Raw genomic sequence first — 17,050 nt, 5'->3', positions numbered from 1 at the left:
ATAGGGGCCTCAGAAATGGACATAGAATGCATTGAGAAAAATATATGTTTTCCTCTCCTTAATGGTCAGTCTCTTAAGTATCATGTTTTGTAGAAAAGACAACTGAAAATCAAAAATAGTTAAACAATATTCTAAAGTTATATAGTTTAATTGGCAGTCATTATTTAAAGAAAAGCATCTATTTATTTTCATTTTTCTGATTCAAGAGCTTTGGTCTGAATCACTATATAACTTCATCAATTGTTAACGTATGTTTAATAGTATTTAAGTTTACAGTTTTTTTTTTAATTGATCCTATGGAGCACTAAACAAATTTCAGTGTTTGTGTAAATACTGATGGAAATATTAGTATGATTGTTTTGAAAACATTCAATCATAGTTTATGTTGTTATTGGGAGATTTTTCTTGAGCATAATTCTGATCATGTTATTTGATTCCTTATTATCACTACAGAGTGATCAAACTTCTTATAAAGGTTTCAACAATACAAAAATCATGCCCTATTATTATTTACTCACCTTCCTTTTCTACTTCAGTCCTATACATAGAAATAATGCCATAGATGGCCTGGCAGGAGGCATGGTAGTTAAGGGCAAAGGATCCCCACATGGCCAGTTGAGATTGGCATCTCGGATCTGGCAGCTTTCTCTCTCTCTCTCTCTCTCTCTCTCTCTTTCTGTTCCTCTGGTAAAATTAAAATAAACAAATAAATAAATAAAGCTAAATAAAATAATTCATAATAAAGAAATATTCCCATAGAAGTAATATTATTCCTAGAATATTCTGAATTTCTAGAATTCAGAATATTCCTACAGATCAATACCTTTGTACATAGTCTTTCCTTTTAGAAACCATCTTTTTAATTATTATTATTATTTTTAGCGAGATTTTTGCTATAGGGCATGTGTGCTCACCAGAGAGACAGAGAGACTGACAGAAAGCAAGAAATCACCTCCCGGGGAGATGGCCATACCACAATCCCTTCTCCTCCATTCTCTTCTCGGGACCTTGGACACATGTGCACACATGCTCTGTGTGAGTTTTAAACCACTGGGTCTGGGACTTGAACCATGATCAACTACATGGGAGTTCTGCACTGTGACCATTATGCTGCTACTTGCTGGTCCCTAGAAGCCATCTTATTTCACTGACTCTCTTCCTTACCTAATCACCTTCTATCTCACTCATCTTCTAAGTCTACCTAAGAGTTTATCTCCTTATTGAGAATAAATCTATGCCCAATTATTATGCTGTGTAGTCCCCATTTTCTCTGTCTTTTCTCTACCACATGTTGACCTCTAGATTGAGGAACAATTTTCTGAATTAATTGAATCCCTTCCTCTAGCAAAATTTCTGGCACATGTACCATTGATAACATGAGAAGACTTGAGAAGTTAAGGAAAATTAAATTAAAGTTTGAGTTTATTTTAGGGCAAAAATTTTTGAAAGCCTGTGCATAGTTTTTGCATTATATACATTTTCCATGAACTTTTTGAAAAATCCCCTTACAGAAATAGATGACTAAAGCAAAAACAAATTGATTCACAACTATATTTGTTGAGTACACTACTCTCTGTGAGGAAAACTACTGGCTAAGGTAGAATTCAAGACTTCAATGTGTAATATGGAATATTAAGAGTTTTATCTTTTTCCCCCCCTTGGTATATGAGGAGATTAAAATGAAACATTTCTACCTCAACTCCTGGGAATGCTTGAATATTAAACTTCTCATCCAATCTTTTTGTTGTTAATTTTACTTTATTGGATATATTTATAGGTAGCTAAGGTATATAAGGAAAAACAGATGGAAAAAAGTATTGGGAACCTGCAGTTAGCGTAATGGCTGTGTTGCTGGACTCCCATACAGTCGACTGCGGTTTGTGTCCCAGACCCAGTGGCTTAAAACTCACGCTGTGTGCGTGTGCGTGCCTGCCCAAGATCCCAAAAGGAGAATGGAGGAGAAGGGACTGCAGCATGACCATCCCCCCTGGTGGGTGATTTCTCGCTTTCTGTCTCAATGTCTCTCTCTGTCTGTCTGGCGAGCGCACATGCCCTATAGTGAAAACCTCTCCAAAAAAACAAAGTATTTATAGGTGGTAGAGAACTAAGATGAGAATGGGGATGGAATATAATGCAGTAAGAACAAAATTTGGTGAGGTATGAGTTGGGGCTGTTCCTGGAACAGGGAGAGCCTGCCAGTAATAGTTGTGTTATTAGCTTCAAGTCTTCCAAGGCACCATGATCTTAAGAAGCGTTGAGATGCAACTATTTTTTCTATTCTCCGCCCCCCCCCTTTTTTTTTTCTTGGAGAGGTTTTTGCTACATGGCATGTGCACTCGCGAGAAAGAGAGAGACAGGAAGGAAGAAATCACCACCCAGTGGGGATGGCCATTTCACAGTCCCTTCTCCATTCTCCTCTCAGGATCTTGGGCATGCATGTACATGCGCCTGGCATGAGTTTAAGCCGCTGCGTCTGGACTCGAACTGCAGTCAGCTACATGGGAGTCCATTGACATAGCCATTACGCTAACTGTAACTATTTTTATTGTTAAAATGCCATGGTTTCTGACATCAATAGCTAGGTCTTTCAGTTCTCTTTCCCATTGTCCTCCTAATTTCTTTTAATGTTCCCTGGCCAGCCTTCTTGACACCCAAATTTATGAAAAGCCAAGAAAATTAATCTGAGGTAAAAATGTATATGTTAATTTTTCCTGGTCATTTCATTGGAAACCAATGAAAATTTCACCATGATCTGGCAGCAGTCTACACATTAACCTTAGAGAACCACTGATCCCAGCCCTTGTAAAATTTCCTAGAAAAATGGATACAAATATGTTTTAATTCCAAAATATCTTTTAAAAAAGAGGATTTCTGTTCTATACATTTTCTGTATTGACTGATATTATTATGTTTTTTATCTTTCCTTTTGTCTATGTGATGTATTACATTTATTATTTTATATATGTTGACTACCCTTGCATCTCTGGAATAAAACCCATCTAGTCATGGTGTATAATGTTTTTAATGATTCATTGAATATGACTCACTAGTATCTCGTAGAGAATTTTTGCATCTGTATTCATCAGGGTTATTGCTTTATAGTTTTATTTTTTTGATTATGTCCTTATCTATTTGGGGGATCAGGATGATGGAGGTTTCATGGAATAAGATTGAAAGGTTTCCTTCCTTTTGGAACTTTAGAAATAGTTTGAGGAGAGACCAGCAGTTCGCCTAATGGCTATGTCGCTGGATTCCCATGCAGTCAACCACAGTTCTAGTCCTGAACCCAGTGCCTTAAACTCATGCCAGGCATGTGTGTGTGTGTGCCCAAGATTCCGAGAAGAGAATGGAAGAGAAGGAATAGTAGCATGGCCATCCCCCTGGGGGTTGATTTCTAGCTTTCTATCTCTCTGTCTCTCTCTCTCTGTCTTCCTGGCAATCACACACGCCCTATAGCAAAAACCTCGCAAAAAAAAAAAAAAGAAAGAAAGAAAGAAAGAAATAGTTTAAGGAGAATTAGGGTTAGCTCTTTAAAGTTTTGTAGAATTCAGAAGTGAAGTCATCAGATCCTATACTTTTATTTTGAGGAGACTGTTTATTACTGATTCAACCTCATTGTTATCAGTCTATTCACTTTCTATTTCTTTCTGGTTCAAATTACAAAACTGTAATAATCAAAACAACATGTTAACTGGCACAAAAAGAGTCATGTGGACCAATGGAACAGACTAGAAAACCCAGGAGGAAAAAAAAAAAACCAAGACATATTGCCTACTAATTTTTCACAAAGGGCACAAAACAATCCTTTGGTGAAATGAAAATCTCTTCAGTGAATGGTGCTGGAAAAAATGGATATTCACTTGCAGAAAAATGAAACTGGACCCCTATCTCTCAGCACTAACAAATATTAACTCAAAATGGATCAAAGATATACACATAAAACCTCAAACTATAAGACTACTGGTGAGGAGAACCAGCAGTTAGTGTAATGCCTATGTCGCTGGATTCCCATGTAGTTGACTCCGGTTCGCGTCCTGGACCCGGTGGCTTAAAACTCACGCCGGGCGCGTGTGCATGTGTGCCCAAGATCCCGAGAGAAGAATGGAGGAGAAGGGATTGCGGAGTGACCATTCCCCCCTGGGGGGGGATGATTTCTCGCTTTCTGTCTCTACGTCTCTCTCTGTCTGTCTGGCAAGCACACATGCCTTATAGCGAAAAACCTCTCAAAAAAAAAAAAAAAAGACTACTGGTGAGAAATGGGAAACTCTTGGAGACATCAGAATGCATAGAGACTACTTAAGTAAGACCCTTGAAGTATAGTCAATAATTTCCAAAATAAACAAGTGGGACTACATTAGGCAAAAAGCTTTTGCACAGCAAAAGAAACAATAGAGTGAGGAGAAACCTCAAATGGGAGAATATATTTGCAAACTATGCCTCAGATAAGGGAATAGTAACTGGAATATACCTGAAACCCAAGCAGCTTACTTGCAGAAATATAAACAATCCAAATAAAAAAATGAGCAAATATCCTAAATATACAATTCTCCAAGAAAAATAAACAAATCACAAAAAAATGCTCAACATCTCTTATCATAAATTCAAATCAAAATCACACTGAAATATAACTTAACCTCAAACATAATGGCTAAGATTAAAAATATATATATATATGGAATAAATGCTAATGAGGCTCTGGTGAAAGTGAACCCTCCTACACTGTTGGTGTAGTACAGTACAGCCACTGAGGGGAACAATATAGATGTTCCTCAAAAACCTACAAATAGAACTATCATATGACCCAGAAAATCCTCCCTTAGGTATCTACCCAAAGGATAGGAAAATAGAAAAACACTTGTACCAGCTAATTGCAGCATTATTAACAATTGCTAAGACATAGAATCAGTCCGAATATCAAAGAATATAAGAATGGATTGAAAACATGTGGCACGTATACACCATGGATTACGACTTGACAATAAAGAATGATGAGACTCTGACATTTGATACAAAATGGATGAATATGGAAGATTTAATATTAAGTAAAGCACACCATACTATGAAAAACAGGCATTGTATGCTCCTACTTAATATATAATAAATATATGCATTCTAGGGCAGAAACTGAAATATTGGAACGTATAATAACAGAGAGGACAAGTGAAGATACGAGAGACAGCATGGAGGGGTTGGGTAATACAGTGTGAGAGAGAGGATCAGGGGAATGAAAAAACATTTAACAGAAAGAAAAATAAAAATTATATTAACATGTACATGGTAATAATCTGTGACTTGACTGATAAGCACTGCATTCATGCTGAGAAAACCATTTGTATGCTATGATGATGTACAATGGTTAAATGTAGATAAAAATAACAATAATTTTTCTTTTTTTTTTAAAGAGAGGACTGGGAACCAGCAGTTAGCTTAATGGCTATGTCTCTGGACTCCCACGTAGTCAACCGCGGTTCGCGTCCCAGACCTGGTGGCTTAAAACTCACGCCAGGCACATGTGCGTGCATGCGTGCCCAAGATCCCGAGAGGAGAATGGAGGAGAAGGGATTGCGGCATGACCATCCCCCCTGGGGGGGGTGATTTCTCTCTTTCTGTCTCTATGTTTCTCTCTGTCTGTCTGGCGAGCACACGCGCCCTATAGCGAAAACCTCTCCCAAAAAAAAGAAAGGACTAGCAGATGGTATAATGGTTACGTTACTGGATTCCCATGTAGTCTATCACAGATCAAGTCCTGGACCCAGGTGGAGAATGGGATGAGAAGATGTGGCTGGAAGAATACATACACTTTACATTAGGTAGTGAAGATAAAGTTTGACAAAGGTATAGAAAACCAATGGTCAAAATGGTAGGAGACAAAACAGAAAAATACAGGGTTAGATAGCCAATATAAGAAAGTGATTTTTGAAAAAGAGCTCATAATGTCAGCTATTTCAGTAAAATTGATTAAAATGAGGACTGAAAGTTACCTAATGAATGAAGTAGTATGATCATGTAGAAAAAAAATTACGAAGATAAAGAATGCAGGATTAAATATATATTTTCTTAGCATTGTATATTCATGGTGTTTTATTATCTTTTTTTATTTGACAGTAGAATCATGAGGATATCTCTGTGTTGTTAAATATATTTCTAGCAGATTTCTACCATGGTTTATTAAATGCATTTCATATTGTTGGCCATTTTGTTTGATACCAACGTTTTGCCACTGTAAACAATCCTATAATGAGTACCCTTCTAGCTATGTCTTTATGAATATAATTGTGTCCCTGGGCTACATTTCTGGAAGTATAATTGCTAGGTTAAAAGTTCTTTTATTTTTTTTTTTAAATATAGCATTGCATAATCACTGTAATGTTATTACCAAACTAGTCTGTGACTAAGGCTACAAAGTCTCTTAATGTCTTGTCTCTGAGGAATGAAGTACACTTAAGTGATTTCTTTCCTTGATTACCCATATTTTGTTTTGTTCATACATCCATCTTTGAGACTGGTTTAAGTTAAACCACAGTATAAAACTTTTCTAGGAAACAATAAATTCCTAAAATTTAGTTAATACTTACTATGTGCCAGAAAGTCATTAAAGTAGGTGATAAAGAAATAGACACTCATTTAATTCTGATAAGAGTCCTGTTTTGTCTTTTTTCTTTTTTTTGAAATAATTATTTTATTTAACTAACTTCCTTCCTTCCTTCCTTCCTTCCTTCCTTCCTTCCTTCCTTTCTTTCCTTCTTTTCTTCCTTTATTTGCTTATTTTAACTTTTACCAGAGAAGGACAGAGTGAGAGAGAGAGAGAGGGAAAGTGAGAAAGCAAGCCGCCAGGTTTGTGGGACCCAAACTAGTCAGCCGTGTGGGAGTCCAATGCCCTTAACCACCACACCACCCACTGGCCCAAAGAGTCCTGTCTTTTCCTTTTAGAGTTCTCTTTTAATATTAAGCAGCTACAGTAAGATTAAACTTTCCACTGAAAAGGAGTAGGCATAAGAGGAAGAAAAAGATAAGATAATGAAGGAAAAGCAGGAGAGGAAGAGGAGGTCATTAAGGAAGTTGAGGAAGGGACCAGAAGACCATGTAATGATTACATCACTGGACTCCCATATGGATGACCTCTGAGTTCCAGATAAAGAGACTTGAAACTTAACGCAGAGCACATATGTGTGTTTGTGCCTAAAATCCTGAGAGAATGGAGGAGATGGGGAGGGGTGGTGATTTCTTGCTCTCTGTCTTTCTCTGTCTCTGGTGAGTGCATGTACCCTATAGCAAAAATCTCTCTCTTAAAAAAAAAAGAGGAGTTGAGAAAAGTTTTCTTTACTCTCAGTCAGTTATTATAAAGCAAAAAAAGAAAAAGAAAGAACAATATTTTTTTCCAACATGGTGAGTTGGTTGAGTCTAAATGTTTCATCTGTAGAATGCATTTATTTTCCTCAAGATGCAAGCAGATGACTTTTAATCCTATATCTGCATCTGCTTCTACACTCTTCCCACATTGGTTAAAATATTTAGCTTGAGATGCATTAGAAAAATAAAGAAAATAAGGTATTTGCATGGGATGGAAATAGTAGTAACAGCTTTTTGTCAACCTCTTTAAAAACCAATGAAATTTCTAGTACATTTTGTCTAAAGTGGAAATTGAAAAAATTTGTTTCAAATACCACTGTAATAAATCAGATTTTAAAGCTTTTATGATAATTACAGTGAAAAAATTCTGCGATTAGCGCCTGTGAGATATATCTAGTGGACAAATGGTAGAGAACAGTGTTTTAGTGTATACATCTCATTCTGGTATTAACAAAACTATCTCAGTCACACATTCATCTCTCTCTTCTACTCAGATTTCAAAGTCAGAAATGGAGTCAATAAGCGTCCTGAAATTTGGGAAACTGGGGGGTATTTTTTTTTTAATCATTATGCTGGAACACATTACTTATTTGCCCTACATTTCTTTACAGGTTACTTATTTTGATCTAATGTGCTTTCCGTGGTTGCTTTACTTTATTAGAATTTACACATAACAATTAGGAATTATAGTACATATAGAAGACCGCTACTTGGGTTTTTTGTTTATTTGTTTGTTTTAATCTGTAATATCAAGGATGTTTATTAGGTGTTCTCTACATTTACTTCCCACTTGAAAATTATGCGAGTACTATTTTCATCTCTTTGCAGCCCCCCTTTTAAGTATTATTTTCACACACTTAAAAGAATGTGATATATAGTTCCCAGTGCAGTATTTCAGTTTGTTCATGTTCCACTTAGATATATTAAGGCTAGACTGATTTGCAAAGAAATAGTACCCCTTGTATAACTCACTTAATAACAGAAATTGGAATGTAGTTTCAGAGTCTTACGTGTGTGTGTGTATGTGTGTGTGTGTGTATATATTATATATATATGTATGTATATATGTATATATTAATACTAACATGGTGAAATGTGTAATTACTGTGCTTGTCCCATATCTCAAAGTTGATCGGATAGTTATTTATATTATTTATTTATATATTGATACAGTTATAAAGATATTTGACCTATATTTTGCATTACCTTCAAAGAAAAAATTTACCAAGGTTTAAATTCCCATTCTCAGTATCAAATAAAAATAAATTGCTTATCTTTCATCTGCACATTTATCATGTGAACATTTGCTAGCAGAAAGACTTCCTAACATAGCAAATGGGCTTGGTTTGCTTCCAAATAAAATTCTGCAAAACTGAATTTGGTTTCATAATTTCAAATAGCAGAAATAAGATGAGTCTTATCTTTCCTATTCCAAGAAAACTAAATTTGTTAATCCTCTGTGCAACAGAGTTAAACTGAAGATTCAGACGCGGAGAAATCGTAATTCCTAATGTCTGAGAACACATTCTTCTTTGTTTCCTTCTCATCTGTGTTGCTGACATTTTAAGTGACCTTAAGTAAATGCATCATTCTTTTAGTAAATGAGTATTTCATTTAATATCTGAGTATTACTACTGAGATGCATAGGGGTTTGTGTAAGGTGATAATTGTTGACAGCCTTTTGTATGAAGAATGCTTTAAAATTACATTTATTTTCATTTTGAAAAATTGAGAATTAGAAATACAAGTTATTTCTCAGGACTTTTATATAAACCATACTTTGTTTTTGTTTTTATTTTGTTTTGTTTTGTTTCCTGATAGCTTATGTTTCAGCCCCATCAACCATCTTAGAGGAAAATATTAGCAATGGAAAAATGTAAAGAACAGGAAGTTCTTTTTTTTTGGAGCGGTTTTTGCTATAGGGCACATATGCTCACCAGAAAGACAAAGAGAGACAGAAGCAAGAAGTCACCCCCCCAGGCAAGATGGCCACACGCAAGTGCAATCCCTTCTCCTCCATTCTCCTCTTGGGATCTTGGGCATACACGCACACACCCCGACGTGAGTTTAAGTCACTGGGTCCGGAACTCAAACCGCAGTGGACTACGTGGGAGTTCAGCGACATAGCCATTATGCTAACTGCTAGTCCCTAAGAACAGGAAGTTCTCCATAAGGAACATACTTTCTTAATATTATTAATTGTTGAGATTGGCATAATTATGAAGCAAAGGCTTATCATGGCTTCTAGAAATAAAATGAGTGTTCTTCGTGATGGTAAAAATTCATTTGATATGCTTTAATATTACATAGTGACTGACTATACTAAATAAATTAATGAATAAATAAATTTATTTTTAAAAATTAGTATTATTGGGAGAGTTTCTCTAGTAGAGGAAGCTTATTGCCATGACTCTTTCTTTGAAAAGGAGAGGATGGGGGTATCACTTTTACAATAAATATCATTTTGTGTTCAACTTCGGCACATCATAGGAGTTGAGAATATGGCTTTGTCAATGATTTAAGCCAAAGTTTAATGGCACTGGAACCTGTCTCCTTCCAAGTTAAGTGAGATTTACTCATAAAAACATTAGAGGCTACAGGAAGCAGTAGATAGTCAGCAGGTGCCTTGTCTTTATGTGTAATCTGTAGAATGATGTACTGATATTTATCCTCTGGATAATAGTAACATTTGATGTCCTGTACTATGTGTCTGCCAAGTACTGCACCGACAGAAAAGAAAAAGCCTTGTCATAAAATTAAATCATATATATGTATTTTTGTTTGTTTGTTTAAATTTTTTTCCTGTGTGTGTCCTATGAACCCCTCAGGAGTGTTCGATGCTTTCATTGATTTTCTCAGACATAAGGCACCACTTTGCTCAGTTTTTCTGACAACATATCTCCTGATCTTGCACCTAACTCTATCATTGCTCTTCTCAGGCCTGTTTTATCTTCCTATTCTATATGATTTTCTACTGCAGTCACCCCAGGCATATATAAATGTGCTGCCTCCATAGCCTGTGTACCAGGTCCAAATCCTTTTCTCTACCTCCAACTGCCCATCCATTTTGATATCCTGCAGCAACCTCACATTCAAGGTATAAATTAATCTGGGAAAAATTTCTCCTTCCCTTCACCAACCATGAATATCCCTTGCATTTAGTATTCAGGAGACCTGCCTCCCTCACTGTCCCCCAACACAGGTGTTCCGCCCAGTGACATTTTCCCTCTCACTTACCATCTCCACCTGTCAGTCATTGACAATTGTCAATTCACTTTCCTAACTTGATCTTAAATATCAGATAAAAGACAGCTCTATAGTTCTTTCCCTGGCTTTAAATTCCAGTTTACTCTTTTGGGAAGGCCTGCACTTGAGCATATTTCTTTTTGTTGTTGTTGGAGAGGTTTTTGCTACAGGGCGCATGCACTCTCCAGACAGAGAGAGACAGAGAGACAGAAAGCGAGAAATCACCCCCCAGGGAGGATGGCCACACCGCAATCCCTTCCCCTCCATTCTTCTCTCGCGATCTTGGGCACGCACGCACACGCGCCCTGCGTGAGTTTAAGCCACCGGGTCCGGGACTCGAACCGCAATCATCTACGTGGGAGTCCAGCGACATAGCCATTACGCTAACTGCTGGTCCCTGAGCATATTTCTTTCTCAAAACTTGAGTTTTCTTGTCTTTAAATTTAAAAATAGTACCTATATTTACAGAGATTTTTCATGTGTGACAATTTGAGGAGACATTAAACAAAAAGTGCCAGGTCTAGCATGTAAAAACACTCAGTTTGTGTGAGCCATTATTATCATAAGTCCCCATTCTCTGTGGTATGCATCTTGCACAGGGTCACTGCCATAACCTCCCTATTGATGTCCTGCTATAAGTTGCCTCCAGAATCCCATCTGTTCCCCTTGCAGTCAGAGTCCTTTTAAAACATAAGGAAGTTTATGTCTTCCCCCCACTTACCACCTTACATTTACTGTCATTGGTCTTCAGAGTCTATCCAGTTTCTTACCTGGTGGCACAAGATCCTTCCTAACCTCACTCTTGCCTACTGCTCCAGCTCCATCTCAGGCAACTTGCACTTTGTTTTCTGGACTTTAAACACACTGAAATTTTTGTTCCTGGAATTTGCTATGTTCTTTTTTTTAAAACATGCTGCATCAGGAATAGTGTCTTCACTTTCTTACTCACCCAGGCAAATCCTATCCATCCATCCTCTTAGTCCCTTTTCCCAATTTTAATTAGGTGTCCCTGCTGCATATTCTCAGGGCCCCAGCATTTGTTTTAGTATTTATCTTGTGATTCTGGGAAAAAAAAAAAAAAAAAAAAAAAAAAAAAAAAAAAAAAAAAAAACAGTCACTCTCCTGAGAGTATTCTATTCTCTTTCTATCTCCTGCATCTAACCAATGTTTTACACAAAGCAGCATTATCTTATGCAAAACAAATGGCCTCCAGGGGTAATATAACATGTTTGTAGCTTCATTCCCTTCATTGGACCACCATGATAGAATTTGTACAGATGAGTCTCACTGTATCCCCAGAGACATATATGAACTGGCTCCCAGGAACTTGCATCTCTTGCATCCTGTAATTTAAGAAAAAAATTATTATACTTGTCATCTTTGTTATTTTTGTCATTTTTCTATTTTGCAAACGAGCAAACTAAAGAGCAGAAAAAAGTTGAGTGACTTCTAACAAAAAGACAAGAGGTGTCTTGCATGGTTCACATTGTTAGCAAGCAGAGAAAAAAATTTAAAAAATAAAAAGAAAAAAAGAAAGAACTTCAGTTAATCTAGCTTGTAAAATTTGAGGCAATAACACCTCTGTCCTGATGAGCAGATTCAGACCTGAGTAGCTTAGTTGGATTTAAGAGTCTTTCAAATGAATAAAGCAGAGACACCGCAATGTCCTGTACTGAGACGAGAACAACGGTGCCAAATGCAACAGTCTTTGCACATGCTGAGGGAGAAAAAAGAAAACAGCAGCCTTTTTGAAATAACCACATATGCATAGAACAACACTGACACAAATATGTCAAAAATGCAAGTGCTTAAGAGGTGTTTTCCTCAAGAGAATACTTTATATGCTTTAAATAATTCTTAAGTATAAAATAAAAGTCATGCTTGATCGACACACTAGGTATTTTTCCTTAAAAACCCTCAAACTTGATTTGAGGACAAACTCTGCATTTTTTATTACTTAACCAGAATAGAATATTTTAGATATTTTTTCAGCTCTGTTAAACATCAGCTCTCACTAAAAAAGTATATGCCTAGGTGGGTGTTGATTAATGGTGCTAAGAACACTTTGTGTAGGATTTTATGCTAATTACCCTTTATACCCTAACCCGTGTCAATTTTAACAATCTAAATTAGCATTTTCTCCCAGGACTCAGGAATGTGAGAATTGTGAAATTGGCTCAGTAAGCTGAGTTAGCAGTGAGAAAATTGAGATGTTCTATATTTCTATATTAACATCTGCTGCTTGTTCAAAGCATGATCCTTTCAAAATGATGAAGATACTGAAAAAAAAAATGAAGAGGAATGGGGAAGATATTGCATACTTCATATTTTTGAAAAAGTGCAGATGACATTGTCATCAACAGTTCTAGGTAATAATGTCTGAAATAATGCATTTTTGATAAACAACGTTTGAGACACTGATCACATTATTGTTGATACAAATATTTTAGCTTCTTTGCTATTTTGGCACCTATAGATAGAACAAGGTCTCAAGACTCTTGATTAGAAAAAAAAGTCAGATTATAAAAAAAAATCTTATGTTAATTTTTGAAGTCAAATAGGAAGAGTAGACATTCCCAGATGGTTCTTTTTGAAATAAAATATCAAATCTCTTCACAAAGTGGGATGTGAACGTAGACATTTAAAAATCAGAAATAGCAGTTGTGAACTGCATGAAGTATCTTTATCCATCATCTTAATGATCTCTTCCAGATTTGTGAACTATTCAATGTATTATTACTCTCTGTAAGATCCAAGATATATGCAACAATGTTAAGGTGACAATGTATTAAAAGGTGACAATGTATTTTCACCTTCAGGTGCATACTCAACTCCAATCAAGCCGAAGTACAACCAAACACTGGTTTGTCTGTGTACAGTATTCTGGGGAAAAGGGCAGTGGGGAGCAAGACTTCTCCATATCCCTCCTAGTTTTAATGTTAGAGACAAACAAGGGAATGGCTGCCTCCCTAGAGACATACTAAGGACTGTTCTGGAAGGCTGCAGAGAAGGTACTCTCTTCTCCATGAAACTTTTTGGAAAACCTATCAACTAAATGATATTTATGGGACTCAGAGGGCACTTGAGCAATGAGGTCCTGCATTCTGACATCTCCTCATTTGTATTCCTTTCTCAACTGAATGACTTGCTACTCTACTCCTTTGCTAGCAAGTCTTTTATGGTCAGAACTTCCTCTTCCCTTTCAAATCACCTTCTTAAATTCCAGCAATGTTGTATTCATTGCTCCATGGATTCTATTACAAGACAATGACAATAGAGGAAATTGAAGTCACCTAGAAACACTTGATTTGAGACCAGTTTTCTAGATTCAGTAGGAGTACATGAAAAGGGAAAAACCAGAGTGTTTTAGAAGCATATCCATCTATGGCAATTCCACTTCAGGATCATATATCTGATATGTAGCAACATGTTTTTATTATTATTATTTCCTAGATATATAATCATTTTTGCAAATATAAAGTTTTATTTGAGCTAATATTATCTGTTTTTTTTTTCAATATTATCTCTAATAGTTCAGAGTGCTTTCATTAAATTAGCACCATAACATGGCAATTTTTTTTGTATTGTTTGTTTATTTCCTTCATGAGGGAGAGAAAGACAGAGAGACAGAGAGAGAGAGAAATCCCTCCCCAAGTCCTGCAGCCAGTCAAAGTCATGGACCCATCTGGTAAGTTCAAGTTGACCCAGGATACGAACCCAGCCTTCCTATATGGTCTCCAGTATCATATAGCAGTTCCTGTCTGCACCACCACGGCTGGAACTATTTGGTCATCTAATCATGCTTTTATTGTACTGACTTGTACTGACTTGTGCTCCAGTCTTAGTGATTTTCAGATTATTTTTTAGTAGAAGGTCCATCAATAAATTCATGTTAAGACATTGTTATAGAATACTTAAAATACTTTTAGTTAAAATAATGGAGACTGCTAATGTAACAGCACTATAGTCACCAAAATTACTCACAGAATTTCAGATGCAATTAACAACAGAATTTAGGGCCAAGAGGTGGCATAGTGGTTGAGGTACCAGACAACCACACAGCTGACCATGGTTGGAGTGCTGGACCCAGTGGCTTAAAACTCAAGCGGAGCCTGTGTATGTACATGACCAAAATCCCGAGAGGAGAATGAAGAGGGGATTGCGGGGGTTCTCCTAAGGGGGTGATTTCTCACTTTCTGTCTCTGTTTCTCTGGCAAGCACACACCTTATAGCAAAAATCTCCCTCAAAAAATTTAAAAAAAAAGAAAATTTCAGAAGTTACTGACAATGGATGTTACTCACACAATATTGTTGTTACCAACTAAAGTGGAACCACGCAACGTAAGCACTCCCTTCATAGGGAATAACCAAACTTTACTCTCTTTCCTCCACTTCTCCTGTCAAGATTTTGACACATAGGGACCAGCAGTTAGTGTAATGGCTATGTTGCTGGACTCCCATGTAGTCATCTGCGGTTCACGTCCCAGGCTTAAAATTCACGCCAGGAGCTTGTGCGTGCATGCCCAAGATCCCGAGAGGAGAATGGAGGAGAAGGGATTGCGGCGTGGCCATCCCCACGGTGGTGGTGGGGGGGGGGGCGTGATTTCTCGCTTTCTGTCTCTCTGTCTGTCTCTCTGTCTGGCGAGCACACATGCCCTATAGCAAAAACTTCTCGGGGGAAAAAAAAAAAAAAGATTTTGACACATAAAAACACTCCTGGTGTGTTTTTCAAATCACTGGATCTGGGACTCACACTGCACAGTTAGCATGTGGTATCTAGACTTCTTAACCACTACATCACTGGCTGGCATGGTGGTCCCCATTAAAAAAAAACAAACAAACAAAAAAAACACACTTCTATTTCTCTGACCAAATTTGGGAATGTTTAATCCAGTAAGTTTTAAAACTTCATAAACTTAATGTTGGTATTGTATGTTTACATATCTGATGGAAGGTACAATTTACATAAAGTTTCATATTTATTTTTGCTAAGACATGTACACAAAGGTACATAATAACTGGGAAATTGTGAAACTGCAGATCTATACTTTCAGGTTTGTTCGATCATGGTACTTCTGATAAGGATCATCAGCATACCAGGTTCGCCTCTTCCAGAAAGATGTTGTCATTTTATCTAAGAGTTTGCTCTGGGTTTTATTGCAGAACACAAATTCCCTCAAGCATCTTTTTCTTGTGTTTTCCTTTCTCTGTAATTTTTTCTTATAACCAGCCTTTCTCCTTAGACGAAGGCCAGAATGAAGCCAAAGGAACATATAGATGACAGTCTTCACACCCTTCCTTTTGCCTTTTCGTTTACTGATGTATGTTAACAGTTCTGACTGGGAGCAGCTTTAGGACATCCGAAGCACTCTATTAAGGATCATTGCAGTAGGGCCACATCAGGTCTCTCTAGGAGCAGAGGAAACAACTGGTGTCTGAATATGACTGAAATGTCTGGTGGACAGTGCAGCAGACAGGCATTCTTGGAACAATTTTGATAGGCTGAAGAAGCCAAAATATTCAGGGGCGGTAAGATTCCTGAAGCTGCTCGCATGGCGCCAGCAAAGGCAGAGGCCGCCATCTTGCCACCCTAGCTCCGGGGGCCGCTTTTCTGGTGGCCCCATTTTAACATATCCCTCTGATCAAAATTACTTTGCAATATTTAATTTTACTCTCAAATGTCCATAGCCTTTTTTTGGTTTTGGAGAGGTTTTTGCTATAGGGTGTGTGCGCTTGCCAGAGAGAGACAGAGAGACAGAAAGCGAGAAATCACCCCCCGGGGGGATGGCCACACAGCAATCCCTTCTCCATTCTCTTCTCGGGATCTTGGGCACGCACGCACACACACCCGGCGTGAGTTTTAAGTCACAGGGTCCGGGACCTGAACCGCAGTCGACTACGTGGGAGTCCAGCGACATAGCCATTACGCTAACTGCTGGTTCCCAAATGACCATAGCCTTTTGAAACCAGAGAGACTTAGGAATAACTTAATGAGCTGAGGTAGTTACTCAATCTCTCTGAATTTCACTTTCACCATCTACAAAGTGAGCATAATGTTTTAAAGATTAAATCTCATACTTTTAAGTAACATTTAGAACCTTAAAAACCTGGCCCCATTTCTCACACAAGGGTGATGTCCCATATGTTTGTTCTCCTCCACAAATTTCTTTTTTCACCTCCACACTAACCATTCCTTCTACCCAAACTTACCAGCCCTTTCAAATTCTTATGTTTCTCATCATTTCATATTTGTGCTCTTTTTATCCTACACTGTATCCATTTTCTGGGTTTAATCTACTCTATAGCTTTGACAACTATTATGCCAGTTAATTCTGAGACTATTTCTGGACCAAATATCTCCCAGTCAGTCCTATATATGTGAAGCCACCTAGAAATTTTGCTGTCTTTCTTTCAGGTAACCCAAATCCAAGTATTTTACTGTGAACAGCATTTA

The 17,050-nt window shown here is 37.2% G+C and overlaps 1 pseudogene; it reads right to left on the bottom strand.

Moving 5' to 3' along the window:
* Positions 1 to 15,638: 15,638 nt before the first annotated feature.
* Positions 15,639 to 16,177, bottom strand: LOC102489888 (39S ribosomal protein L35, mitochondrial pseudogene; annotated as a pseudogene).
* Between the last annotated feature and the right edge of the window lie 873 nt (positions 16,178 to 17,050).

This window comes from Tupaia chinensis, unplaced genomic scaffold, assembly GCF_000334495.1.
Source record: "Tupaia chinensis unplaced genomic scaffold, TupChi_1.0 Scaffold000275_1, whole genome shotgun sequence".
Lineage (NCBI taxonomy): Eukaryota > Metazoa > Chordata > Mammalia > Scandentia > Tupaiidae > Tupaia > Tupaia belangeri.
This window is presented reverse-complemented; position numbering and strand designations above follow the sequence as displayed.